Source organism: Ambystoma mexicanum, chromosome 12, assembly GCF_040938575.1.
Source record: "Ambystoma mexicanum isolate Mex_15411 chromosome 12, UKY_AmexF1_1, whole genome shotgun sequence".
Lineage (NCBI taxonomy): Eukaryota > Metazoa > Chordata > Amphibia > Caudata > Ambystomatidae > Ambystoma > Ambystoma mexicanum.
The window spans coordinates 791,987,012-792,014,429 of NC_090936.1; the positions used below are offsets into that span (position 1 = coordinate 791,987,012).

The 27,418-nt window shown below is 47.6% G+C and overlaps 1 protein-coding gene across 3 annotated transcripts in view; it reads right to left on the bottom strand.

The window, feature by feature from the left end:
* Positions 1-27,418, bottom strand: part of PPP1R12A (protein phosphatase 1 regulatory subunit 12A) — a 2,468,713-nt gene that overhangs the window by 944,043 nt on the left and 1,497,252 nt on the right. The gene's annotated exons all lie outside the window — the stretch shown is intronic.

Here is a 27,418-nt window from a genome sequence, read left to right on the forward strand (position 1 = left end):
TGGGCTGTTGTCTGTAGTGGACTACAGGGTTGAATTTTCCTTGTTGGTAGTTGAGTCAATGGGTTCGGATTGATTTTCATAGGTGCTTTGTAGAGTGTCTTTGGACACTTCTTCACATGAGTAGTCTACCATGGAATTTTGAGATTCATCGTCTGATATCTCTTCACAGGATAGATGACCTGCCCCCTGTTCTTCCGGGTCATTCTCATTGTACTGGTCGAGGACTAGGAGTGAGCTCAGGTTTGGCTCATTTCTATTCATTGGTGAGTGAGCTGTATCATTATCTTGTTTCTATTGGACTGGAACATTCTGTGCAGTTAGTGCTGTTTTCGGCAGTGTCTGCAATTGTGTTATAGATTTCATTAGATTCGGAAGTAGGTCATTTATAATTTCCAAGGGTCTATTTGTTTTGCTTTGATATTTCTTGGAGTCGGTTGCTGGTAAGGTCAGGTTTCGCAGAAAAGCTCTTGAGCCTTTCTGATTCTTTTTTAGTTTAGGTTTAGGTACTTGTTTCTGGGACTCTTTTTGTGAAGGATTTGAGACAAAAATGACGCAATTCTCTTTCAGGGAGATACTCTGAAGGACTTCGTCAGTCTTAGCAAAATTGCTTTGCATTGCATTGCATTGCTGTTTCCTTTACTGGTTGAGTAGAAGCTGAGAGTTGACAGTATTTGTTCCACGCTCCCATTTCGTTGGAGATTCTCAATAGTGTTACAGGTTTCGGAGCGGTCTTCGAGAATGAAGGCACTTCAGTTGAGTGCTTGGAAAATTGATCGTTAAGTTGGGAAATGCTTCGTTTTATAAATGCCAATTCATCAGTTATGGAGTTTGGAGTCAGCATAGTTATTAATATTTTGTTCACTTTAGTTTTGTCAGTACGATCATTTCTCATGAGTTCAAACAGTCTATTCTCCCAACGGATACTTGTTTCTGCTTCAATAATCGTTCTCTCTTGTAGTTTGTCTATGAATACTTCTATATAGATCACACAGTAAATACTTGAGCAGCAATCTCAACAGGACTTTGTTCTCTGGGCGATTCTGATTTAATGGCTATTTTTTGATTTGTTGGTAGTCAGCTGTGGTATTGCATCATTATCTAGATTGCCATAGATAGAGTTTAAGTATTTTTCTGAGTATATGCATATCCACTGGCGACATTCCAGATTTGTATTTTCAGTTTGTAGTTGGGAGTGCCAAATAAATACTCGTCACACTTTCCAAGTTTCTTTCAAGAGTTTGTTTTTTTATTTTATATTCTGGGTACTTAATCCCTTATTATTGTAGGCTCTTGAATAAGTGAACTCTCTACACGTGTTTCACCCTTGTTTATGTCACAAGGGATCATCAGAAGAGATGTTATTGCTAAATAAAAAAAGACAAAGTACATTTTATAAGGACAAAAGGAAAAAAGATTTTTTTACAATTTGTCACTTGAAAATCGTTATAGTTCATCTTTTGACTAATCACATTTACATAAAGCTTTTTCAACACAAAACACATTTTAAGCCTTCCTGATGGCTTTTCCTTTTCTTATATCAGCATTCCATATATAACAATAAGTCAGCAGAGCAAAAAACCTTACAACTCTACGATGGCACTCACCAATTTTGTTTGCTATAAGTAGATCTGGCTTGAAAATTCGTTTATTCAATAGGGTCTGTATATTGTTCACCATAATTCGCGAGGAGCTTGTAAGAGTAGATGTGTTCAATTGTTGATGTGAATTACACGTCAGGTCGTCTGTAATGGCGTCAGGTCACCCGCTTCACAGCATCAAAGGTTGGACCAGCGTTCGCAGTCTAGGCAATGTTAATAGAGCGTCATATGAACAGGGTGACACAGGCAAATTACGGTGGGTGGGGAGGTGAAGCCAGGCAACCTGCATGTTTTTTACCTTGTCTGGCCGCTCTCGTCTGTTGAGCTGATTGGAGATACTGGAGTCTCCTTGAGACTCCGCGCTCTGCACCCGGAGTCAGTTTTTATACGAGGGGCTGACCGTTAAAGGTACAAGGCTCCAGTTAGTTCCTCAGGCCAAAAACACGGCAAAAATCACTCCCAGTGATTGTCGACTGGCAGTAAACGTTGCTGCAGCTCCTCTGGGGAAAAAAACAAATAGAGACAGGAGAAGACTGGACTCTCCTCAGGACTCTGCGCAGATCCATCTTCCAGCAGATCTATCAATCTCCTTTTCAGCCCTTTCTGAATAATTTGGAGTCAGAGTCTCCCATGTAGTTGAGTTTGACAAAGGTGATCTTCTCTACTTTATAGCGAAGTTAAGTCGATCCTGTGCCCCGGGACCTGAGGGCCTGGATAATACTATGCTCAAGAAGGATCCAGAAAGATGGGCATCTATTCTTGAAAAGATAGTTGATCCAAATCAGAAAGGCTGCATTTCTGCATCATGGAAAAAAATCAATAATCATCCCCTTGTACAAAAAGGGTGACAGGGTGGCACCTGGTTCGTATAGACCAATAGCCCTTCTGAACTGTCCCAGGAACATTTTTGCCACGTTGATCCTGCGGGACTTCAATGAATGGTTAACAACAAACAAATTGTGAAATATGTACCAAATAAGTTTTATTTCAGGTCTGGGAATTTGTGTCAATTTCTTAGCCATAAATTCCATTATAGCTGCAAATCAGCAACGTAAACAACCGATCTATTGTCTGGCTATTTGTCTCTTCCAATACATACTCATAGTGGAAGAGAGGGGTTGATGGGCATGATTGGAATAAGGCTGAATGTTTTACAATAAATAGAAGTAAGTAGTTTATCTTCTTATCCTGTCCCCTTTTTGTAGGCGGCACACCAGCGCACTATAGGGTTAGACGTGGACGGGAAGAAGGGACAGTCAGAAATTCATCATATCATTTTCTGTCTTCCTCCACAGCCCTGTTACTGCTGTTTTCCACAGCAGTTCTCCTCTCTCTTTAAAAATACTTCTGCCCTCAACCACAGTGGTTTTTACCAAAACACAGGTGCTTGGTTTATCCTGTGTTTTTGGAAAAGAGTGAGATTTCTTGCTGTATCGCCCAAAACAAGAGCTACATCGCCTCTTTGCACAGCGGGAGTGACCCTACCCCTCCACCTCCTTTTTGTTGAGGTAATGCATGGCCACTCTGTTGTCCGTCCTGATCAGGACTCTCTTCCCTCTCACAGATGGCAGAAAAGCCTTCAGGGCTAGCCTGATGACCCTCAGCTCCAAACGATTTATGTGGAGTTTGGACTCAGACGGAGACCAACGACCACTGATGGTCAGCTTGTTGGCTTGAGCTCCTGAACCTGTGAGGGAAGCTTCCGTCACCACCGTCACCTCAGGCCACGGTTGCCAAAAACGCTCCCCTCTTCATCAGATTCCCTCGGTTGGCCCACCACAGAAGATCCTATGATCCTATGAGACCGTGAGTAGAATCTGAAGGGGATCCGACATTTTGCCTGAGAATTACGACCACTGCGTCTTGACAGTCCATTGAAGGGATCTCATCCTCATTCTGGCCTCTGTCATCCGAAAAATGCAGGATGCCATGAGGCCGAGCAACCTTAGAAAATCGCAAGTCGGAAGACTCTGGGCATGTTGAAATTTGATGACCATCTGTACAATGTCATGAGCCCTCATCTTGGGTGGCGAGCACTTCAAAGGATGTGTCCAACACAGCCCTGATGTACTGGAGCTGTTGGGAAGGTGTCATATGCGACTTCTCGCAATTGAGGGAGTGTTAGGAAGAATCCTGTGCAGTGCCCTTAGGGACCACTACTCACAATTAAGACTACAGGTGGTAATACAAGTTTACCGTTGGTACAAGCCTGTACTACTATGTCAGAGTGGTAGCAGTGGCGGAGCAGCCAGGCTTATCTCAAGAGTATATGAGCAGTAGCAGAGATTACACAAAGGGACCACAATGACTGAAGCAAACACTGACTCAAGGTTTCAGGTAGAAAAATATAAGTACATTTATTTTTAAACCATCAGTTATAAACACAACACTTCTATTAAACTTTAAACAAAACCACAAGTCAAATATACTACAACTAACCAATTCACTTTGTACAGTGTGTCTCAAGGTAAGTACCCTGTGCTTGAATGAACCGGTGTTATGAACAAAACACGATACCGCGGATACGGTTGCGATCACTTTTTGACAGTTCGGTCTACTAAATAAACACATATCCTTGTCATGAAGTGCTACCGGGGCAACAACACACTTAGCACCTGAGATACCCAGAGGGAGTTGGAAGCAAAAATCACAGGTAATATTTTAGTTGGGCAGACAGAATCGAGAAACACTCGGAAACAGGAGTTCAAAAGTCAAAGGGCCGGAGCCAGGTTCGAGTGACACCGGAGACCTGTTGCCGAAGATCACACTGTTAAGACAGTTCACGATTCAGCGTAGCCAAGAGTACTTTGATATTGTCCATGTTCGGAAGCAAAAGTTATAAGAAGGAGGGAAGACAAGGGCAAGCCTTGAAGATGAAGAAAAGGAATTCACCCAGTTTCCTCAAGCAGAACACAGTACCTTATTCCAATGGTGCAGCTGGTGCCCTGGCAGTTGTTCCTGTTGGTTTCCCGCAGACCCACGATTCCTAGAGCTTCGTTGTGAAGGAGGACGTCTGAAGGGGGGTCTGCACCACACAGGGATGAAGCCGGCAGCAGCGACAACGAATAAAAGGTGCACACCTTAAAAACAGGAGAGGCTCGTCAGGTGGCTATCCGGACCACTACAGCAGTGTGCAGCGATTTCGACCACGAAGGAGACCTCTGGCTGAAGAAGATGAGCTGGTTATCCCCACCAGGCTCAAGGGAAGAAGACTCCGGACTGGATCTCCTCTTAGTCGTTGAAGGGTATTTCGCTCAGGACTGCAGCAGGGCTTCACCGGGACGGGGTAGTTGCAGCAGCAATCGTTCTCTCCGCTTCTCTTCGGTTCCTTGTAGTTCGAGGCGACTGACTTCTAGCCCAAGAGACCTGCCTTTTATGCGCAAAACCCCCATTCACCCAGCCTGGCTGTCAATCATGCAGCAGGGGAGTTGTCCAGCAGGGACAACCACCTCAGCAAATCATGGCAAAGTACAACGTGGGTTTCCTAGGATACCCTGTGCAGGGGTGACTACACCCCTTCCCCACATTCAGTCTACCTAGACACCCAGGTGCCAAGTGGAGGGCTTCAGAGAAGCCCGCCAAAAGACGGTGAACAAAGAAGGCAAACCTAGTTTACAGCGCAAAGTAAAACACAAGAAGAACTTTAACAAAAAGAAATGGCGAATAAACCCAACCGGAGCCAAAAGAAAGACGATTTGGTCAAGCGGGTTTATGCTTAAGGCTGCTAAAACAGCCAAAAGCATTACCACATTTATCTAATATAATCGCGGTAGAAAAGTTAGGGTAGATACCACTGCCACCAGCCAAGTCTAAATGTTAAAAGAGCTAAACAATGCTCAGGGAGGTACAGACAGAACAGGGGTAAAGATTAGCCCTTTCCAGTACTCCATGTAAGATGGGGTGTATTGGGTCTGTGGCAAAAGTGACTAGGTAAAGTAAATGGCAACTTTACCTTTCTCTGGGGGACAGTAGTCAGCCCCAGCGAAATGGAGTCAGAGGGCAGTCTTAAAGACAACCCTGAGTCACTACACTGAAGGTGCTGTGTAACCCATACAAGAACAGGGGCACCTGTAGTGGTGTGCTCCAGTGCCCAAGATCACACAATGAGTAAAAACACATAGGCCAAAACACATGTAAGAGTGGAAAAAGGATGTACACTCTTACCAGGTGGAAAAAATAAAACTCCAGAAATCCAGCAAAGCTGCTGGGGGACTCACTAGTTGAGGGAAATTAGCTCTAGAAGGAGAATTCTCCCCAACAGGGAGAAGCCCAGCTTGTGAAGGGAGTGGCAGGTGAGGCTGAGATGATAAGGCTTGTTCGGGAGAACAAGCTTGGATCAGCCAGTAGTCCAGGTAGGGGTAGACGTGAACACCCCCTCCCCTCCCCTCCCCTGAGATATGCTGCCACCACCACGAGCTTAGTGAAGACCCTCTGGGCGGAGGTCAATCTGAATGGCAGGGCCCGAAATTGAAAGTGCGAGTTGGCAGCCGCAAACCCCAGGTATTTTATGTGCTTTGGATGGATCGGCACATGAAAATAAGCATCCTGTAAGTCCAGAGACACCAACCAATCCTAAAGTTGAAGGGCCTGAATGATCTGAGAAAGAGTGACCATCTTGAACTTGTCCGTCCCGAGGAATCTGTTCAAGCTACCCAAGTCCAAGATGGGTCTCAGTCCTCAGTCTTTCTTGGGAATCAAAAATTATGGGGATTACCTGCCCTGGTTACTCTCCGCCACAGGCACTAGTTCTAGAGTGCCTTTCTCCAGCAGAGTCCAGATTTACTGCACAAGGGGCGGATCCAGAATCTTCAAAGAGTTTCCCCGGTGGATTGTTGTGAGAATGACTTAGGCATGGTAGGCAGTAGCCGTTGGCTATTGTTTCCAGAAACCACGCATCTGAAGTAATGGCTCGCCACTCTTCGAGATGCTGAGACAGTCTGCCCCCAAACGGCGAACAATCGGACCTGGCCTCCTAGCTGTTTTGGGGCGGCTGCGACAGCGCCTGAAGGCAAAGAGGCAGCTGCCTGAGCGGCTTTGGCACCTCTTCCCTGTCCAGCACGAGGAATTTTATGCAGGCCCCTTTGGCTGGCCATTCCTCTTGCACTACCAAAAGGAGTAATAAAGAAAGGACCCCTCCCCCCCACTGCTGTCCCCTAGGACGAAAAGGCAGAGGTTGACGCACAGCTGCGCCCAAAGATTTAGCAGCTGCTTTGGAGGTCAGCAACCTCTCAAGGCTCTTGTCAGCTTTGCTGCCAAACAAGGGAGAACCGTCAAAGGGCATGTTGAGAAGACGGGCATGCACATCCGTAGCAAATCCGCAACTTCAGCAACCACGCTATCTATGGACCGGCTAACACCATCAGCCGTGTCCAACCCAGACTGAAGGGTTTCACACATGGCATCCTTGCCATCCTGCACAATAGCAAGAAACCCATCCCTTTCTTCCCCTTCGGGAATATGCTCAGCCTCCAGAGAGAGAGAGTTCCACAGAGTGTGCGAAAATGTTGCCAAGGCACAGGTGGCGTTGTCTGATTTCAGTGCCATACTCCCAGCCGAAAATACCTTGAATGCCCATTCATCGAAGCGACTGTTGTCCCTATCAGGAGGGATGGTAGGGTACGCCGTCTGCCTCGAGGTGGCCGTGGCAGCTTGAACCACCAAACTCTCAGGAGTGGGGTGAGTGGATAGGTAGCCGGGTCGTTAAAGGATGGCCGGTATTTCTTAGTCAACTACTTGTTGACCGCCGAAAGAGACTCCGGGGTCTGCCAAGTATCAGCCACCCTTTTCTATAACGCCATGTGAAAAGACAACACTGGGTCAGTGGATGGACCCTGATCTAAAATGTCAGTCAGGTCATCGAATTCAAATGGAGGTCCGGACCACCTAGGTACTCCGTAACTCTCGACATCACCCTCCTATGTGAGGATTCTGCATGATCCCCAGGCTCTGGCCTACCAAACTCCATCTCAGGAGATGTGTCAATGCCACTGGCATCATGTACATATTGACGCAGATACTCCATCTGACTTTCCTCAGAAAAGACCATGTCAGGAGCTTCAAGTGTTTCACCAGGAGTATCAAAAGACTCCAACTCCACCTCAGACCTCTCTTCATCCTCAAATGTCCTGTAGAGAATGAAAGAACTCCTTCCAAGGTACAGGAGCAGACCTGTAGTCAAGAACAGGCCTCAGTCTTAGACAGAGGCTTTCTCTGAGGACTCGCAGCCACTGGGGCCTCCAATGGCAAATTTCCGGCCATTTGGCCCCGATGGCATAGAGGGTGCCGACTGCTTCGTCGTCATCAAGGGTGCCGAAGGCTCCGAGGGCCTGACTGAAGGCAAAGCCCCAACAGCTGCACTCGATGGACACGGCAACAATGCCATCCTCAACACCTTCCCAGACTTCAACGGTTTCGTTTGGGACGAAGAACGCGACCTGGATCTGGCACGTGTCTGGCAATCTACCGGAGCCTTGTCCGAATGGGACCTCAACGGTTCCCGATGTTTATCGCACTGACTGCCCGGGCCGGAGGGCGTGCGAGCATTGGACCAAGACCGTTCCCTGCCAGCTTCAACCGAAGGCGCTGACGGAACAGTCCCCCAAGATTGAAAAATCTCCAGCATTTTCTCCCTGAATGCCTCCCATTTCTCCAGAGTAGAGTATTTAGTGGGACAAGCCACTTTCCTCACCGAGCATCATCCGACGAGGACGGGGCAGGCGAACAGTGATGCCGTTTCCGGGAGTGCCTCAACGAGAAAGACGAGTGGCGGGAACGACTATGGGACCGATATCCTCTTGAATTCATACCGTCGCGGAGAGTCGCCCTCTCGAGCCATCAGAGGAAAGACCAGTAGTCTTACTGGATTCACGGGGTTTGGATATCCGACCTACCTGCAATTTCACCTTGCGCTCCCGCAAGACCTTGGCAGTCAATGACTGGCACTTCGAGCAGTTGTCTGTATCGTGGCTCTCGCCCAGACACCACAAGCAGATACAGTGCAGGTCTGTGATGGACATTTTGGACTTCCACTTCCTGCACTTTTTAAAGCTAGACCACGGGGTCAGCGCGGTAGAAGAAGACGACATTATGGAAATAGATAGTTGACAAAGCAAGAATGTTTGCGGAAAAAATGGAACTGAGGCTACGGGCGCTGTGCATGCTACTTATAACATCCAATGACGTCGGCCTCGACTGAGGCCTTCGAGGGACATCAACCCGACGCAGGACGTAGTCTGCCGAAAAATTTCCAAAGCAGCACACCTGTCGACATTACATGTCAAAGATGTGTAACACGTTGGAGGACACAATCCATTCAAAAGGGCAGTTCCTAAAATGAAAACTAATCGGGGCAAGAATTAACGAACACTGTGAAATCACAGAACGCTTCCGAAGATACTACACCTCCCTCTACACAGCTGAGGGTGAAGGAACAGAAGCTGAAATTGAGCGATTGGCAAAATTCCCCCAAGTGCTGATACCTCAAACGCACCTGGATGTTCTAAATGGCCCAATCACGACAGAAGAAGTCCAAACAGCCATCTCCAAAATGAAAGCCGGTTCAGCACCCGGACAAGACGGGTACAAATTAGCCTTCTACAAAGCAAACTGTAACTCATTAACCCCCTTCTTAGTGAAACTCTAACTGAATCCTAGAAACAAGTCACGGCCAACCATTGTTCACCAAATCAAGAATTATTCTAATTCCCAGGGAAGGTAAAGATGCCGCAGAATGTGCATCATACCGCCCAATATCACTCATAAATGTAGATGAGAAGATTTATGCTAGCATCCTCACTAACCGCTTGGCCCAAATCATAGCTCGGCAAGTGCACACTGACTAATTGGCTATTTAAGAGGCAGGCAAGGCGCAGACAATGTTAGCAAAACCCTCAATCTGATCCCCACCATTGATGAGAGAGAAGATTGGCCCATATTGATATCAATCGATGCAGAGAAGGCATTCGACAGGGTCGAGTGGCCTTTTTTGTGTGCGGTTATGAAGTGGGCGGGACTGAGAGAATCATGGATTTCAGGTGCTCAGGCGCTATACTGCAATGCCTCTGCCAAAGTTCTGGCCAATGGAGTGGCCTCTGGGTTTTTTAGCCTAACCTGAGGCACATAACAAGGTTGCCCCTTGTCTCCCCTATTGTACGCCCTAGTGGTGGAGTCTTCCGCACAGGCAATTCGGACGAATCCCCAAATTCATGGTATAGAGAAAGGAGGGAGGGAATATAAGCTGGCACTAGTCGCAGATGATATCCTAACCTACATCTCCTAGCCGCTGCAGTCAATACCCACTCTTTTTACATCCTTGAGAGAATATGGTACACTATCGGGATTCCGTGCAAACCTACACAAATTAATAGCTTTGACTCTCCAACCGAACACAGCCCTCCCAGCCCAGCTTGTTACAAAGTGGGGATTACAGGTGCAGACGGGAGGGATAAAATATTTGGGAGTAGAGATCACAGGAAATCTGGCGAATCTATTTCACACAAATTGGAAACACCTCTGTAGCACAATTAAAGCAGACTTCGGACGGTGGTCCAAATTAGCGCTTTCTTGGGCGGCCAGGTACACATCAATTAAGATGAACATACTCCCCAGATTTCTGTTTCTCTTTGAGTCACTTCCAGTGGTTGTCCCATACGCCTTTTATACTGAGGTTAAATGGTCCCTCTTGGCATACCTATGGGCAGACCTGAAACCTCGGATCTAATACGCGACAATGATTCTACCGACAGTGAAGGGAGGCATCGGATACCCAGATCTTTTTGAATACTACAGAGCCTCCCAACTCTGCATTCTTGCTGATCACTTGTGGGAAAACCTCGAGAAACAATGGGTGGTTTTGGAGAATGAGCTATTTACACCCGTCACCCTAGGAGAATGGCTGTGGGTCCCATATTGAACTATGCCATGTAAAATTTGCGAGCACCCTGTCTTAGCGGTATTGTGGTCCCTATGGCGCCCCTCCCATGATATGGGGGGTGTAACATCATGGCCATCCCCCATCAGCTGCATTTGGGCTAACCCCATTCGAGACCAATTAATCGATGTACTTCATTTTAAGCCCCAGTAAGAGGAGGGACTTGTAAGAGCGGGGCAGATGTGGAGGGAGGGCTCCTATGTCTCAAAAGTAGAGGCAGAGGAAGCACAACATGGCACCACAATAGCACCACTACTCTACCTGCAATTGAGGAGTGTACTGCGAGACCCATGCTGGGGAGACTCCTTACAAAGACCCTTTACAGCATTCGGCACACCCTAAGTGAGCGCCGAGTCGCAAAGGGGTTGATTGCCCGACTGTATAGCACACTACTCACTGGGGGCCACATCCCACAACACAGCACTCAGAGAAAATGGGAAGCGGACTTATAACTGCAGGATCAACCAGATATGTGGGCCTTAATACACAAAGCAGTATGGCACACATCCATATCTATCCAATACAAAATGCACAATGGAAGGCTTTTAATGGGATGGCACCTCCACAGCGGTTATCGAAAATGTTTCCAGGAACCAACCCGCTCTGTTGGAGAAAGTGTGGTGAAATAGGGGATTATCGACATCAATGGTGGGGATGTGCAAAGGTGCAGATACATTGGAAGGAGGTTCTGGGTTGGATTCAGGCAATCAACAGCATCACTAGAAAGCTATCCCCACTGCTTGTTCGGTATGGAATTGAAACGGATGGGGAAGAGACAAACACGATTTTGACTCGCATGCCTAGAAATTTGATGCTAGCAGCTAGAGTGTATTTAACAATCAAATGGAAATCCGGCACCTTGCCGAGAAAAAGGGAATGGCTCATGAAAGCGCATACTATAAACCAGATGGAAAGTATTACAGCTGCCCTGCTGGAGTCTCGCTTACATATTGACATGATATGGCTACCATTCCTGGAACATTACACTGCACGCAGGGACGCATTGGGTGAGGGGGCTCTAAGTTGAACAGAGATGCTCCCTCCGCAACATGTATGGGGTTGACGACACCCTTGAAGTGGGACCCTGTCTGTGTGATAAGAAAGGACAAATGGTCAATATTGGCCATGAAGGAGACTCAGTGCAAGGTTATAAGGCTTAGTGAGATGTAGAGATTGATGTAATGAACCGCAATACTTTGGAGATTCCCTGATGTGTGGAGGGCGGGGAGAGGGAAAAGACAGGGTAAATAAGTATGTTATTGTTATTACTGGACACCAATGATCAGGAGATAATTTAGTCAGTGCTGTCATGAGAACGACAAACCCCTAAGTGAGCCCTACCTGGACTTTACCTATCCGAGTTGGAAGATACGAGAAAGGTAATGGTTGGGTGTCAACTTGTTCTCTTGATGTTACTCCAAACTCAATTTCCATTGTCTATGTTATGTAAACATGAGAATGGTGTTCTTATAAAACCTGCTGTAAAATAAATAAAATATGTTTAAAAAAAAAATTAAGAAAAAAAAAAGATGTGATAATCATCTGGGACGAACACCAGGCAACAATTTGTCCTTTCGCGGTTGCAGTAACAAGGAGCAACATAGGAGCGTACAGGTTCTAGACACATGCAATGTCAAAGTGTTGCTTTTATTTCAATTTTATAGCATTAGAAGATGACGGTTGTCAGTTGTACTGAAAATGAGAATGATATAAAGTTTGGTAGATCTGAGCTGTATTTGAAAGGGTTAACCAAGTTTTCGTGGACTTAATTGAATGTTTTTTTTTCGATGTGTGAAAAATTACAAGTTACTCACCGTAGTGACCAACGTACTCTTAGTCCTTAGTCCCCTTTCCACCACACTGTATGGGCGTCCCTTCCTAGGGACGGGAGACAGAACCTTTTTCACCAGAAAAACCATCTTGCCCTTTAAATTTAGAGGCGCGCAGGGGTATGGCCCTGGAAGCATGCGCTCAACTGACTCCGCCCACCGGCACCACTTCTCAGTCCCCACTGACGAGTCGACAATATTGATCATTGCCTAATGACACTTTTATTATTAAGGTGCAACATATGGAGGAAAGGGGACTAAGAGTACGTTAGTCACTACGGTTAGTAACTTGTAATTATTCTTACGTCCCGTCCCCTTTCCTCCATACTGTATGGGTGATTACAACTGAATGTAGCCCCAGGGTGAAGAGGTGACCCTCCTTAAGCAAACAAGTTCCTTAGAACTGCCTGTCCGAATTAGAGCCGGCATCCAAATAGTAGGGCTTACACAAAGCCGAAGGGGTTGCCCAGGTAGCTGCCCTGGTTATGACCTGCCACAGAACTTACCGCTGGAAGGAGATGGCCATGGCCTTGGCCCCGACTGTGTGAGCGTGCATGTTGGTTGGCAGCGGCTTGCGCTGCCCCTCATAGGACTCCTTGATGGACGCAACCAACCACCTTGCAATGGATGCCATGGATGCCTGATAACCGGGTCTCGAGCCCCTAAAGGTGACAAAGTGCGTCTGACTTGCGGAAGCCCTTGGTCCTATCCAGACAGAATTTCAGAGTGCGTCTGACATCCAGACAGTGTAAGACTCTCTGAGCCTCGTCCTCGGGGTCCGCAAATAAAGTAGGCAATACTATTTCCTTTTTCAGATGGAAGGCGGAGGGTACCTTAGGTAGGAACGCAGGGTGAATCCGGAGGACCACTTTGTCCCTGTGGAAAGTGGTATAGGGCTCTGAAGCCACCAAAGCCTGGATCTCGCCGACTTTGCGAGTGGAGGCAAGTCCTACTAGCATAGCTGTCTTGATGGTGACCAGCCTGATGTCCGCGGATGACATTGGCTCAAAGGGTTTATGCGCCAAGGCGCCCAACACCACATTGAGGTCCCACACTGGGTGTGGCCTCTTGATGGGCGGGTAAAGCTTGGACAAACCTGTCAGATGTTTGACTATTGGGTTGGAAGAGGAGAAGACCTCCTCCTCCAAATTCCTGTAGGCCCCTATGGCTGCCAGATAGGTGTGACATGTATCCACCTGTACACCTGAATGGGCAAGGTGTGCCAAGAACGAGAACACATCGTCCATTGTGCACGTCAGGGGGGATCCATCTTCTTAGACTCTGCCCAGTGACAGAACCGGCTCCATTTACTCGTATTGGCTCCTAGTGGCCTTGCTCCTAGCGCCCTGGATGATCTCCAGGTTAGCCAAGATGGGCTCAGGTGCTTGAGGGTGATCTGCTCAGGAACCATGCTGCGAGGACTAACTTCTGAGGAGCGGGGTGGAGAAGCCTGCCTCCATGCTGGGACAGGAGGGGTGCTAGGCCCAGCGGGACGTGAATGGATGTTCTGTCCAAGAGGCTGTGCAATTCAGAGAACCACAGCCTCGCTGGCCACCAAGGAGCTATTAAGATGATGCTGAGGTGACAAGTTTCCTTTATCTTGCGGAGTACCCTGGGAATCAGGGGTGTGGGAGGAAAGGCATAGGCTGTCATGCCCTCCCATTGAATCTGCATGAAGTCACCCGGGGAGCCGAGGCCCTGTCCATGCCAAGACTCGAACTGCAGGCACTTCCTGTTCTTCCAGGAGGCAAATAGATCCATCTGAGGATGGCCCCATGCATTGACCACCACCTGCAGAACCTGGTCTTTCAATTGCCACTCATAATTGTCCGCTCTCAGCCTGCTGAGCCTGTCCGCTTCCAAGTTGGCCTCCCCAGCAGGTGGACGTCCCTCAGGTAGACGTTTTCCTGGGCCTATTCCCACATGCTGATCGCCAAGTCGCACAGCGGGGGGGGTACCTGGTAACCCCCTGCTTCTTGACATAGTGCATGCTGGTGGAGTTGTCAGTCTGGATCAGGACAGTCCTCCCCCAGATGAGTGGAAGGAAGGCCCGGAGGGCTAGCCAGATGGCTTTGAGCTGGAGCCAGTTGATATGAGACTCCTGCTACTGACGGGTCCAGACTCTGGACGTTGTGGCTGTCCAGAGTGGCTCCCCAGCCCTCTAGGGAGGAGTCTGTCGTAACGGTGACCTGCAGAGCCAGCTATCGGAAGGGCCTGCTGGTCCGCACATTGCAGTCCTTGGAACACCACATGATGTCCTAGTGGAGAGAAGGCGGTATGCTGAACAGCTCTGCTTGAGAGCCCTTCTCCCGATTCCATGAAGCTGCAAAGTGTAGCTGCACTCTCCTCATCCGGAGCCTTGTGTGCAGCACGGCCAATGGGGCCGCTGCCATGATACCCAGTAGGTGCTGGTACCACCAAGCCGAAGTCACTGATATGGTAAGGAAGTGCGTAGAGGCCCTCTTGATGGCTGTAATCGTGTCCTCCGAGGGGAAAAACTTTCTCGGAACTGGTATCCCAGATGTGGCCCAGGAAGGTGAGAAACTGTGGGCTGCAGCTGAGACTTGTTGAGGTCGATGGTAAACCCCAGATGGCGGATTGTACTCATAAGTGTGGAGGAAGTTTGGACCACCCCCTCTGGGGATCTCGCCCTGACTAACCTGTCGTCCAAGTACGGGTAGACATGGTGGCCCTGAGGAGGGCTGCCACTGCATTCATGAGCCTGGTAAATACCCTGGGGGCTGAGTTGAAGCCAAAGGGTAGTACCTTGTACTGGAAATGACAGCCCATGATCCTGAAGCATAGAAAGGAGCGGTGGGGCTGCCAAATTGGGGCGTGTAGGTAGGCATCCTTCAAAACCAGGGAGCACATCCAATCTCCCTTGTCTAGTGTCTCTGTATTGAGTGCTGGCGTAACCATCTTGAATTTTTGAAGAGGGAAAAAGAGGTTGATGGTGGATAGGTCGAACACAACTCATGCCAGCCTGGTGGTTCTTTTGTATGGCGGAAATCCTGAAATAAAAACCCAAGCCCCTGTCGGAGGCTGGTACTTCCACTGCCTGGCTCTCGACAAGCGCCCGGATCTCTGCCAACTGTGTTTCTGTCCCAATCTGTCAAATTGGAGGAAGGAGGAGAGGCAGGTATCGGCAGGCAGTACCCCGTGGATACTACTGAGAGGATCCAAGGGTCCACAAAGTTCTGGTGCCAGAAATGCACGCGAGAGGATAGCCTGCCCGTGTCATGCCTTTTTATTCTCTGTGGCTGCTGATGAGGAGGGGGACTGGAAGTAGCCCTTGCTCCGCCCGCCTTTTTGTTGCTTGCGCAAGTGCTGACTCAGCGAACGGTCAGGTTGTCTCGTCCTCCGTTCCTGGAAGCCCCGGAACCCATCAAACGCCCGCCCCTTGTCGGAGCATTGTTGGGAGTGGGCATACGCCTTGGGCGTGGCCTTCGTCAGGATAAAGACTTCACAGTTGGCAAGCTGTTCTTTTTATCTAATTCCTCGTCAGAGCTAGAGTGGAAGAGGCCACTATCCTCTAATGGAAGGTCCAATTTGCGATCCTGCAACTCATGGTTAAACTTAGTAGGCGATGCACATGGCCCGGCAAGAGGTATCGATGTGGGCCACTGTGGACTCCACGATGTCCTGCGCTACCAGCCTAGAGTCTCCTAGACCTGCCTTGAAGCGTGCTTGGTTCTGCACAGGAAGTTCCGGAAGGATTTCCTGCCACAGCATCTGGTTAGCAGCTACCAACATGGCATCCGCATTGGCCTGACGCAGGTGCAGGGAGGCGTTTGAGTACAGCTTCTTCCGTATGCCTCCTCCTTTCCTAGCAGCGCTGAGGACGAGGTGGTCGAAGACGACTGAGGCTTCGAGTAGAGTGATGCTGCAGCGATCACAGAAGAATGCGGCTTGGGGTGCGTTGAAAACAAGAGTGTATCCCCTCCATCTGTCTATTCTTGGCCTCGAGGCGCCGATTGACAGTTTGAGCTGAGTGAGTCTTGAGCCACCCCTTCTTGGCCAGGGCCACAATGTCTTTCTGCATCGAGATACCAGTCTTGGTAGAGTGAGGACTTCTGCCAGGACCCCCCTCCTCGGGCTGCTTGACCTCGGGTTGTGGAAGGCCCAAATATTCTGCCAAACCTGCAAGCATGTCGGGAAGGCCTTCGCTGATGACGGCGTGTCAGGGTCCTCCTCTTCTTCATCATCAGTGTCCACCAGAGTGTCTGGCTGGTCCAGAGCGGGTGGCGGAGTGCTGGGCGCCGTGGGCTGCGGTGTGGAGACCGGAGGCTGATGCGGTGAGGAGTCGGAAGATCCGGCAGGGGCAGCGGGGTCTGCGGTGCCAGAGCCATGGGGGTGGAGGGGATGACTATGCGCGCTGGTGGTGTGACCGGAGGGAACAAGTCTCTGACTGCATCCCTCAGGATGGACCCCATCAGGGGGGTTCGACCAGTCCCAAGAGCCTGTCGAAGAACCCGTCTTCGGAAGCCGAAGAGGAGGCACGAGATATTGACAGAGTGGCTGGGGGCTCCTGGGACTGGAGCACACTCAGTGTAGGTTGCAGGGGGAATTGCCCTGTGCTACTGATTGATACACTGTAGGCCACATATCTGGTCGACACCAGTCCCACCTTGAAACTCATTCACCTGCCTTCTCTGTTCCTAGGAGTGGCATCGGACGAGCGGCCATGTTGTCTGGCGTGGCTGCCTTTTTTATTGGGCTGAGTCCCACGTGCCAGAGTAGTGGTACATGGCCGTCTGTACACGGCCTTGGCCAAGACTCTTGGTGTTGGAACCTAAGGCCGATCCCACACCTCAGGTCTATGCCTGGGAGGCGAATCGCCTTTGGCATGGACGCCGGTAGTGCTGTGTGAAGGCGCCCCCTCGGACATGGAGCCAGTACTAGGGCTTAGCCCCTCAGGTGTAGACCCGGTAGAAGAATTTGCGGTCCCTCAGCACGGATACTGGTAGGATCCAAAAACCCCTCGGCCGAAAGGTCGGTAGCTGGGCCAGCCTCGGTGCATGTGCTGGTAACAGAATCCGAGGGATTCCTCCCGCTTCGGCATTTCCTTGGGAAGGAGTCGCCCTTACGGGGTGCGATGACAAACTTCATCAAGTCCTCAGGAGGCGATCTTTCGAAGAACTCCCTCCACCTAGCTAGCCTATTCTTCAGTGCGCGCAGTGTCAGAGTCGCACGCGGTCCATCCTTCCCAGCCGTGGTCAGGGCCAAAACAGCAGAGGCAAAGAGCGTGGGGGTCAGACGTAGGAAAGAGCCCCTCGCAGGCTGGACACTTGCTGAAGCCCACTGAAGTCGACATGAGCCAGGGAAGGAGCGTGACGGCGGAGGACCAAGTACCTAGATGACAAAGACAAAAAGATAGGAGAATCCGGGGAAGAGTGCGTGGAATTACATGGCAAGACCAAACCCAGGAGCGCTGGTGAAATCGGCCTGTTCCGGTCAACGCGGAAAAGGGGACTGAGGAGTGGCGCCGGTGCGCAGTCTCGGCGGAGCGCATGCTCCCAGCGCTGCACCCTTGCAAGGTTTTTCTGGTGAAAAAGGTTCCGTCTCCCATCTCTAGGAAAGGACGCCCATACAGTATGGAGGAAAGGGGACGGGACGTAAGAGTATGAAAAATAATTGTTACGGTCCAAAGTATAGTTTTCTTCTAAATAAAATGTGTCCATCATTTTTGTAAAAATAACTAAAGGTTTTGCATTCGTTGTAGAGGTCTATGCTTAAGTCCTTCGTTTTGCGTTAGATAACCTTATGACGTTGGTGATGACAGGGTATGTTTGGCTACGCTGCCCTTTAACGTCATTGAAATAGGTGGAGCTTATTTTGAATGTATAGTGATGTTAGCTTTATGGGTGGGATAACGTAATCAGTGCCACGAGGGCTTTTGACGTTAGGATGATGGAATCTTAGGGAATATCTACTTTATTGAGAAATATACAGTAGATGGAGTCTGCAAGATTATTTTTTGGTTGATTTTAATAATTTCTTTATTTTTTTGCACAAGAGTTTAGAAAGTAAGGTGGGGAGGAAAATGAGAGAAGAGGCACCAACCAGAAATGTGGAGAGGTAGGTGGACATGAGAATATGTTGCAGGTTTGTAACATCCAAGGTAGGTGGCAGTGTTTCTCATGCTCTTGGATTACAGCTTCAAAAGCACTTCGAAATGTCTCCTCCCTGCAGAGTGGTGGGCTGCAGTATATACAGAGTACTGTTGTCTTCGAAAGATATGGATCAACAGCCTCTTTTATTGCTTGCACGGTAGCTGATGGGATTTTGTGTCCCATAGAAGTAGGCTGTGTAGTTCTAGTACCGATTGATGAAGACGAGGTGGAGGAAGACATCCTACTACTTGCTAAGAAACGAACAGACTTTCAGAGAGCATTGCAGTGGTTGGATTGAGTGGCAGCCACTTCGTGAATGTTCTGGGTGCCGAGTTCAGGCTGAAAGGCAGTACCCGAAACTGATAATGGCTTTCGCCGACTTACAAATCTGAGGTACTTTAGGTACCTTGCATGTATTGGCATGTGGAAGTATGCATCCCTGAGATCTAAGGCCGCAAGATATTCCTGTGGATGAACGACTTATGACCTCCTGGAGCGTTACCATTTAGAATTTTCGTGTTTTGATGCTCTCGTTTAGTCTTCGTAGATCCAGAATAGGGTGTCATTTCACATCTGTTTTTTGTTGTTGTCCTTGATGGTATTCTTTGCTGCGCTGGGAGGATTGATAATTCCGCTTGTAGCCCTGAGAGTAATATTCGGGCCTACCGTAGTACTTGGTGTCTCTGGAGGCTGAGAATCTTGCATTACCTGAGGCTCCTCGAAAGGACCGCTTGCCCTGAAGGGCTGTAAGAGACCTAGCCGTGTCAGCCTTCATGGCTTTAAGGGCCTCATCAATTTTGTCTCCAAAAAGATTTTCCCCTTCACATGGCATATCAATGACTTTGTGTTGTACTTTTTGACGAAAATCAGTGCAACGTAGCCATTCCTGGCATCTAAGGACTACGCCATTGCCAATCAGCTTGAAACCGGTTTCAGCCAGGTCTATAGCAATGTTGATGCTGTGATTCGAGAGTTCCTCCCCTTCACACACTGGCAGGATGGCCACTTCTCTCTGCTGTTCCGGCAAGTGTTTACATAAAGGAACCAGACGGCGCCACATCTCTTGATCATATCGAGCAACTATTGCCAGGGCATTCACTGCTTTCACTGTTGTTCCCCCAATGGTGAGAACCTTTTTTCCAAATGGCATCGATTTTTCCCACTTTTCGTTGTCTGGCGGAGTGGCACACTTATGCTGTGTTCGAGCCTTGCGGCTTGATGCCGCTGAAACAACGGACTCTGAAGCTGGTTGCGAGGTGAGGCATTTTGGTGTAGTATCTGGAGCCTTAAACTTCTTCTCCAGCCTACCTTTAACCGCTGGCTCTTTAAAAGGATGCTTCATAGTACAGAGACCCTCCTGCCACAAATGATCCAGAATGGGTAAAGAAAAGACTGCCTTCCGGCGTTTAGCCATATGGTTCGAAGAGGAAACAATCTTTGTGCTCCTCATCTGGAATTAGACCAAACTCCTGGCATGCCTTATACATCATGGAGTGAAACGCCCCGATGCTGTCCGGAGGCAAAGGTTTAGTCGAGCTACCCTGTGCATCTTGGTCAGGATCTGTGTCCCACGTGTCAGCTCTGCGCTGAGAAAAGGAGGCGATGGAACTCGTATCCTTTGGACCAGTGTCCTGGTCCGTGTCAAACAATTCCCCCTCTTTTTGCTCTCTCCTACGTGGACTGAAGGTAGGTGGAGGTGTTTGAATCCTAGGGAGTATGCCCTGGTCTCTACCGGGATAGGTTGGATACCTTTGTTGAGAGGTAACTTGAGGTTCTCCATAAGGTTGAACTGTTTGAGCTTGAGGAAGCGGATATCTGGCATAAAGCTGTCCTAACAGACTGCAGAGTTGTAACGACCTGCAGGGAAAGCAGGGATTCTGGATTTATAAGGGGATATTGTGTATGCCTACCACCTATTCCAGCCGGTGTTGAAGGCAGAGTAGGTGTCTGAAACCTCAGATGTGCGTCTTCCTCTCTAGATGGTCCTTGGAAGTTCCTTCTTCGGGATCAGATTCAAAGACAACTGGACATTCATCTGGTGGGGGCTAAACAATCCAACAGATCCACTACAAGTTAGGATCTGCGGCCACTCACTGGCCATTTTGGATGTGGATCTTGCTCAGTTTGCAAATTTGTCCACAGGACCAAATCATTTACCATTTATGGTAAAACATGGACTCTACGGCACCACACAAACTGCAAAATGCAGTGGGCGATCTATTGTATTGAATGCCCTTGTGACTTAATACATTGGAAAGACCACCCGCCCAGTACATACACGTATAACTGAACATCGATCTCGCATTAGATGCAATTCAATCACTTCGTCTCTTGTCAGTCATTATATGGAAAAGGGCCATTCTACCAAGGATATATAATGGTGGATAAAAGATGTGGAAAAAGATGCAACCCACCCACATGTAGCCCTGGCAAACAAAGAAGCACGTTGCATTTTCCGTTTAGACACCATTGATCGAGGTCTCAATGAAGGACTGACTATTTGGTAATCTCTTCTTTGAAGTTTATTCTCACTTCATCTTACATTTTTTATATTTATTTTTTTCATTACCTTTTCCAATTACATTTTGCAGGACCACGTTCGATTTAATTTTAACTTATTTTATTTCATTCTTTATTTTAGTTTATTTTAATCTTTAGCCACTACATAATCAGGACAATTTGGCGACACAGACTTTGTCCAGCACAACCATTCATTGTACTAGGCCAGCCAAGTTAGCCAACATTAACCTCTTTCATTCTGCATTGTCCGTGCAGGCATCCTGACCGCAGCCTTCTCTATGGCTGACAATCTGCCTTCCTTTGGCATTTGTAAAGGGCTTCACAGATAGTAATTATTTTTGCCATATTATTCTTAGACATCCCACTAGTCCCCTTTCTTCTTCTATTACACGGCACAGCCAGCTTCAAGACTTCAGTCCTCTTTCTTTGTCCACATGAGGGCTTCAGTTGCATTAGCAATATCTCGCTGTTAACGTTCACACGTCTTCACACAGTCGATTGATTTTAGCCGCAAGCTCTGGGGACTACATACAGGACGTTCTGTCTGCAAGAGAGTTCTCCTCTTGTTTCAGCGTGCTTATACAAAGTTAAGAACATCGCTTTGACTAGTCACTGATATTCAGTTCTCCTCGAGTCGGCCCACACTTCAACTAGGGCTCTTCTTTAACATCTTATAGATTCCAAATGTGCTTGGGGCTAGTGTTTTCTTCCGCCCCCATGCAGGTTATGGTCTGATGCTACTGAACTATTTTTTTTATATATTACATCTTTCTCAAGAGTGGCTTAATATTCTGGTATTCAGTTGCTGCGCCTTGTGCTTTCTTTCAGCTCCTTCAATAATTTGTGCCTTATGACATTATACTACGCAACTTGAGCGGCACACACTTTGTGCTGCAATGCGCCTTGGCACATTGTAGGTAAGAAGTTTTCAACTTTGCATTTCTTCAACAAAAAAGTTTTCTTTTTGAATTATTGAGGGACATCTTTTATTTCTTTTTCCTTTATGGGGCTCTAGCTGCCTAAGACTACAGATGTGCACCAGTGTGTGTACTTTTGCCCCTAATCACACACTGAAGTTGCTGGTGAGATTTACTCCAATTGACCCTCTCTCCTAGTTGGCTAATTTATCTTTGGCTCACCACTCATTACTCAGAACGCGATACCCTATTCAGGTAAGTATCTCTGAATTTTCTTTTTCTCTTTTCTGCATTCTGTGCAAAATCCAACTTATCCTAGGTTGGGTGACTTTTTTTGCACAGTCACTCGCGTGGGTTGGCTTATGACACTCTTGCACCTGCTAGGTTCTCTTATGCACGGTGTTCTTTTCTGCTAGATCTTCGCACTTTCCTAGTGACCACTAGATGATGGGTCCATAAACCTCTTGGGACTGCCCTGTGTTTACCCTCTCTGGACCGGGTGTTAGGGAGAATGCTCTCTTTAGGCTAAATTTCCTAACCTAGCGAGTCCCCCAGCAGCTTTGCTGGATTTCTGGAGTTTGTTTTTTCCTCCTGCCAAGAGTGAGTCTCTTTCTCCCACTCTTGGACATGATAAATGGTGTTCCTTTGATTGGTAATGTGTTTCATGGGCTATGGGGTCCTTTACTCCATAGGGTCTCATGTGTTTTTCCTGTGTGTGTTACACAGCACCCTCCGTGCAGTAACACAGGGGTGTCATAGTGACACCCCACCATAGACTCCATACCCTGGGACTGACTACTGTCTCCCAGGGCATGTAAAGTCACCATTGGCTTTACTAGTCCCAAATTATTAACAGAAACCAGTACAAACCATCATATTGTGGACGTACTGGTCGGGGCAATTCGATTGTTTTTGCCAAGACTCGATTCTAAAATGGCGTTTGTGTTCTCTTCTGTGACTCCAACCCAAGTCGAGCCCTTTGTTCCACTTTTTGGCGGGCTTCTCCACAGAAGCCTCCAAATGTGGTGCCACTCTGGGTACCACAGGGGGTGTGGGAGGGGGTTTAGGCACCCTGGATTGAGTTACCTTGGTAACTCAAGTCGCACTCTTGCAGCCGGCTCACCACTTAGCATGTTTGATTGACAGCTAGGCTGAGTGAATGGGGGTTTTCTGCATAAAAGCAGGGCTTTGGGGACTGGAACTTCAGAAGTCGCCACAGGACCTGAGAATCCGACGAGGGAGAAGCTGAGCCGAAATACCACGACGACACAACCGGTGGAGCCCTGCGGAACCGACTCACCACTTCCCGACGACAGAGAAGATCTCCCGGCTGGAGAGGCTTCTTCCCATGACTGGTGGGCACAACCAGTTTACCTTTCTTTTCTTCGCACCCCAGCCCGGTTTGTGGTCGAACTGCCCGTGCCAAGCACCCCGGCAGCCGGATAGCCACTCACCACTGAACCGCGAATCACCAGACCGCTCCTTGTACCTGAGAAACTCTGCGGCTGGTTTCTTCCCTGGCAGTGCAACGGACTCCTGTCTTCCTCCACGACGAGATCCTCTCTTCCCCCAGAGGAAGCACCGACTTGCATCCGCTGCCAGGAACAACTGCCCCCGCAGGAGCGTTCTCACCACTTTAAGGTACAGTGTCAGCCAGGCCTCCCTTTCTAAAGATTGCAACAAGGTAATAATAACTCCTTAACCTTCTGGACTGGGCTGGCCGCCTTGACCCTCTAACTGGTCCCTTTCTTTGGTCCAACTCCTTTTTGAATCATTACAAGACTTTTGTGCACTGCAACCGTGTGACCTTTGACACATTTCGTTTCGATCCCCTTAAAGTGGATCCGGCATACTGACTCTGAATTCACGGTTTTACTTTGCCTTCCTCTCTTGTTATGTTCTTGTAAAAGTGTTGGGATCTGTCTCTCTGCTTTTCTCTCTCTTTTTAAAACGAACCATTAGAGTGCCATCTACATTAAGCGCTCACCGCTGTCTGAAAATAAGTGGAGCTTTACTTAAGACTTGTCTAATATTCTTTTAAGGGAGTGTATATCTTTTAGTGACAGTGTTTTTGAATTGCTTACTATTAGTGCCTGTGTGTTTTTCTAGATGTGGTTTTAAATAAATAAATAATTATATCTCTTTTACATCAAGCCCTGGTCAGTGTTTACTTGTTCTATTGTGTGCTCTTGACCTATTGTGAATACTCTGTATACCGCCTAACTCTTCTTGTGGGAAGTCTGACTGCTCAGCCACAGCTACCAAGTGAATTTGTGTGGTACAGACTGCTACCAATTGGGTTTACTGCCAAACACCTGTAATCTTAAATCTTTTCCAGTGGTCCCAGAGGGAACTGCACAGGTTTCTGCCTAACACTTGATAACCTAGCTTCACTGAATTTAAATAATTTGTAGCGCTATGGGAAACTACGATACTTGTATACCATTTAAAATATCCATTTGCTGCTATATTTTCTCTAGGGCCTCAACAGAGAAATCCTTTACCTGATGAGTGGTACACCTTTCTAATTCCACCGAAACGACCACTGAGCCAAACTCCCGCTTGGCTACCTTTTTGTACTACTAGAACAATAGCGGTTGGCCCACCACGCTTTAAGTAACTCAGGGAAGCGGAGGGCTTAGGCTCTTCTACATCAGCCTCAAACTGTTTTCTAACTAGGATTCTTCGAACAGACTTATTGATGTTCATAAAAAGTTCAAATTTACATTTCCTTTGTTAAATTGCACTTGAAGGAAGGTTCAATTATACATTATGTATTAGTCAGTCCTTTTCATTTCGGAATAACCCTTGATGTTTTTAAACATACAGATTCCTTTGATTTGGAACTGGAACCGAACGCATTTCGACATTGGTTGCACCGGATGGTGAAATTTGAAGAAAAAGTTAATTTTCAAAGAAATGTAATTTTCTCTTAGGAGAGAAACACAAGGAATCCCAAAAGCACGGAAGACGGTTGAAATCTGAGGGGAAGCTGCCGGGGCAGAGCTACACACTCGACATCCCATTGGTGGGTATCAAAAGCACCCACAACGACGTCGATGGGACAATCATGGTGTCAAGTTTTCTTCCATAGGAAAATTACTACATCAAAAGTAACCGGGTTTCCCAGCATGACGACTGGGAATATTCACAGCATGTGAATCCATGAAAGATCCAATGAGGGAGAAGGAACTATTGGTTTTGACTTCCCTAGAACTACTGTTAGGTGTTCCAAATAATTGGTATTGATATTTTATTTGTATCGCACTCATACACAAGTGTTTCAGAGCGCAACAAGGCAATGGAGGGGAACAAGGGAGAACAAAAACAACGATCTTACTAGGCCCAGTGACATTGATAACGTGCAAGTGCATGGGAGAGGGAAGGGGAAAAGTGCATGGAAGGGGGGGGGAGAAGTGGAAAGTGTGCAGCAAGGAAAAACAGATAATTAATAATAATAAAAATAAATAGTAAAGGCAACAAACCGTGGTAGTGCAGCACACAAGTGGCAAGTGCTGTGTTTAAGGTGGCAGACAGGGTATTTCTGATAAGTGCAGGAAGAGAAAGGGGGGGGGCTGTATGGGTACAGATACGACCCCAGTGAAAGGGGTGGCACGGAGGCTGGGTGGCTAGCAGGGTGAGCAGGTCCGTGGGCCCGGAAGACGGAGGATAGGCCAGGTGCACAGTGCAGAGAGAAAAGAATCAGAAGGGGCAAAGGCAGAAGCAAAGCGGTAGGTCTTGAGGTGCTTCTGGAACCGTAGATGGTTCTCCTTAAGTTTCAGAGTGGCAGGAAGGCTGTTCCAGAGGGAGGCCCCAGCCGGATCCAGAGGTGATGTGTGTTGATCTGTGCACCTTCAAGCATAGTGTTGTGTTTTTAGAACTGTGTTTATACATAATGCAATAGTACTTATTTCACCCAGGATTTAGCTGGGCCAACTTGCATTTAAATAAACCATTTATTTTTAACAATAATAGTTTTTCAGCGTTTCTTTGGACCATTTCTATTATAATTTCTTTGTACTGATTCTACATCCCTCTCTCCCTCCTAAGATAAGCCTGGCTGCCTGGTGTACGCTACCATATACTAAATTGGTACAACCTTATACTAAGAGTACAATCTTGTAATGCTTCAGTTGAAAGATTTTACTAAGCCCTTAGTTGGACTTCAGGAAAACTGTCCTAACACTGTTCTATGTACTGTCGCAGGTGGTGTCCACAGACTATACAACACAACTGATAATTTCATAACTTTACTATTGAAAGTTTGAAGAGGGTTGGTTGGAAGATGACCTAGATGATGGGGTACTATTCATAAGGAGATAACTACATAGCATAACATGCAAGGGAAAGGGTACACAACACCCGTGCCACCTTAACATGTCTAAAATGTGTGACCTCTAAAGTTCACCAACAAAGCAAAGTTCCTAAGTGCCCACCACAGAGTTCCACCAAAATATTCTCAGTTTCGGGGGATGGAGCATCCTTTAACACTTCTTTGACAAGACTTGGCTTTCTGTTTTGGCAGCAGTATTAATGCAGGCTGTGGTCGCAGTCTTGGTTGAGATCCTGGTGTTTAGTGTTGGCTTGTGATCATCAGTCTCAGAAGGGGAAGGGATGGCTGCAACACAGCTTCCTGGGCAAACCTATGCGATTATCATTTTGGCTATTTAGTGAACAGCACTTGTAGCTATTGCCCAACCCAATTTGAATACTTGCTGATCCGACTTCTAGTCCCCTACCCAAGTCTTGAAGCACTATCAGCAAAATGTATTCTACTACTCAGGTGGCCTTGCAACTCCCACCAGATATCCGACTTCGAGCAGGGCTTCTTTAGTTGAGCTGGTGGTACTGCTAGAACCACCAGAGTCTGGACTAGAGCACCAAGCCAGCCTTTTCTTCTCACTTTAGGAATCTTAGGGGTTATTATGTACCGTCTCTGAGCATAGGTTATAGGATTTACCTTCATTCTAACTCTTTCTTCTTTCATGCTTAAGTGTCACTACCACAGTCTACTCCCCTTCTAATTCTTACTGGCTATCTCACCCTCTTGGTCTAGCTGAGGTCTGCTTTCTTCTCCCACACCTCCTAGCTTAATCTCTTTTGTCACCCCTTTCACTTATAAATGCCATTGTATATCACAGGGCAGACATTAAGCTTCCCTATAGCTTCTGTGCTCCATGATTGGTATTCACACAGTCACATCATCACATCCAGTGAACACGATTCATTGCCTTTGTGGTGCATAAAGGGCTCATAAACTGGCCCACACCCCATGGCCCGAAGTGATGAATACCATGCCCACCATGTGGGAATCACGCAGTAGAGTGTCTTTTATGAAAGCACCAAGATATTCTAAAAAAAGACAAATCTTTAAGAGTGTACTGGGGCATACTTAGGGCAGTACTTGCAGCATCTGAACCTTTTTGGGGTGACTTATTGCTGAAGAAATAATCAATACAATGCACTTTCATTAATGTCTGGAAGAACGGTTGAGGTTACGAAAAGACTAGCT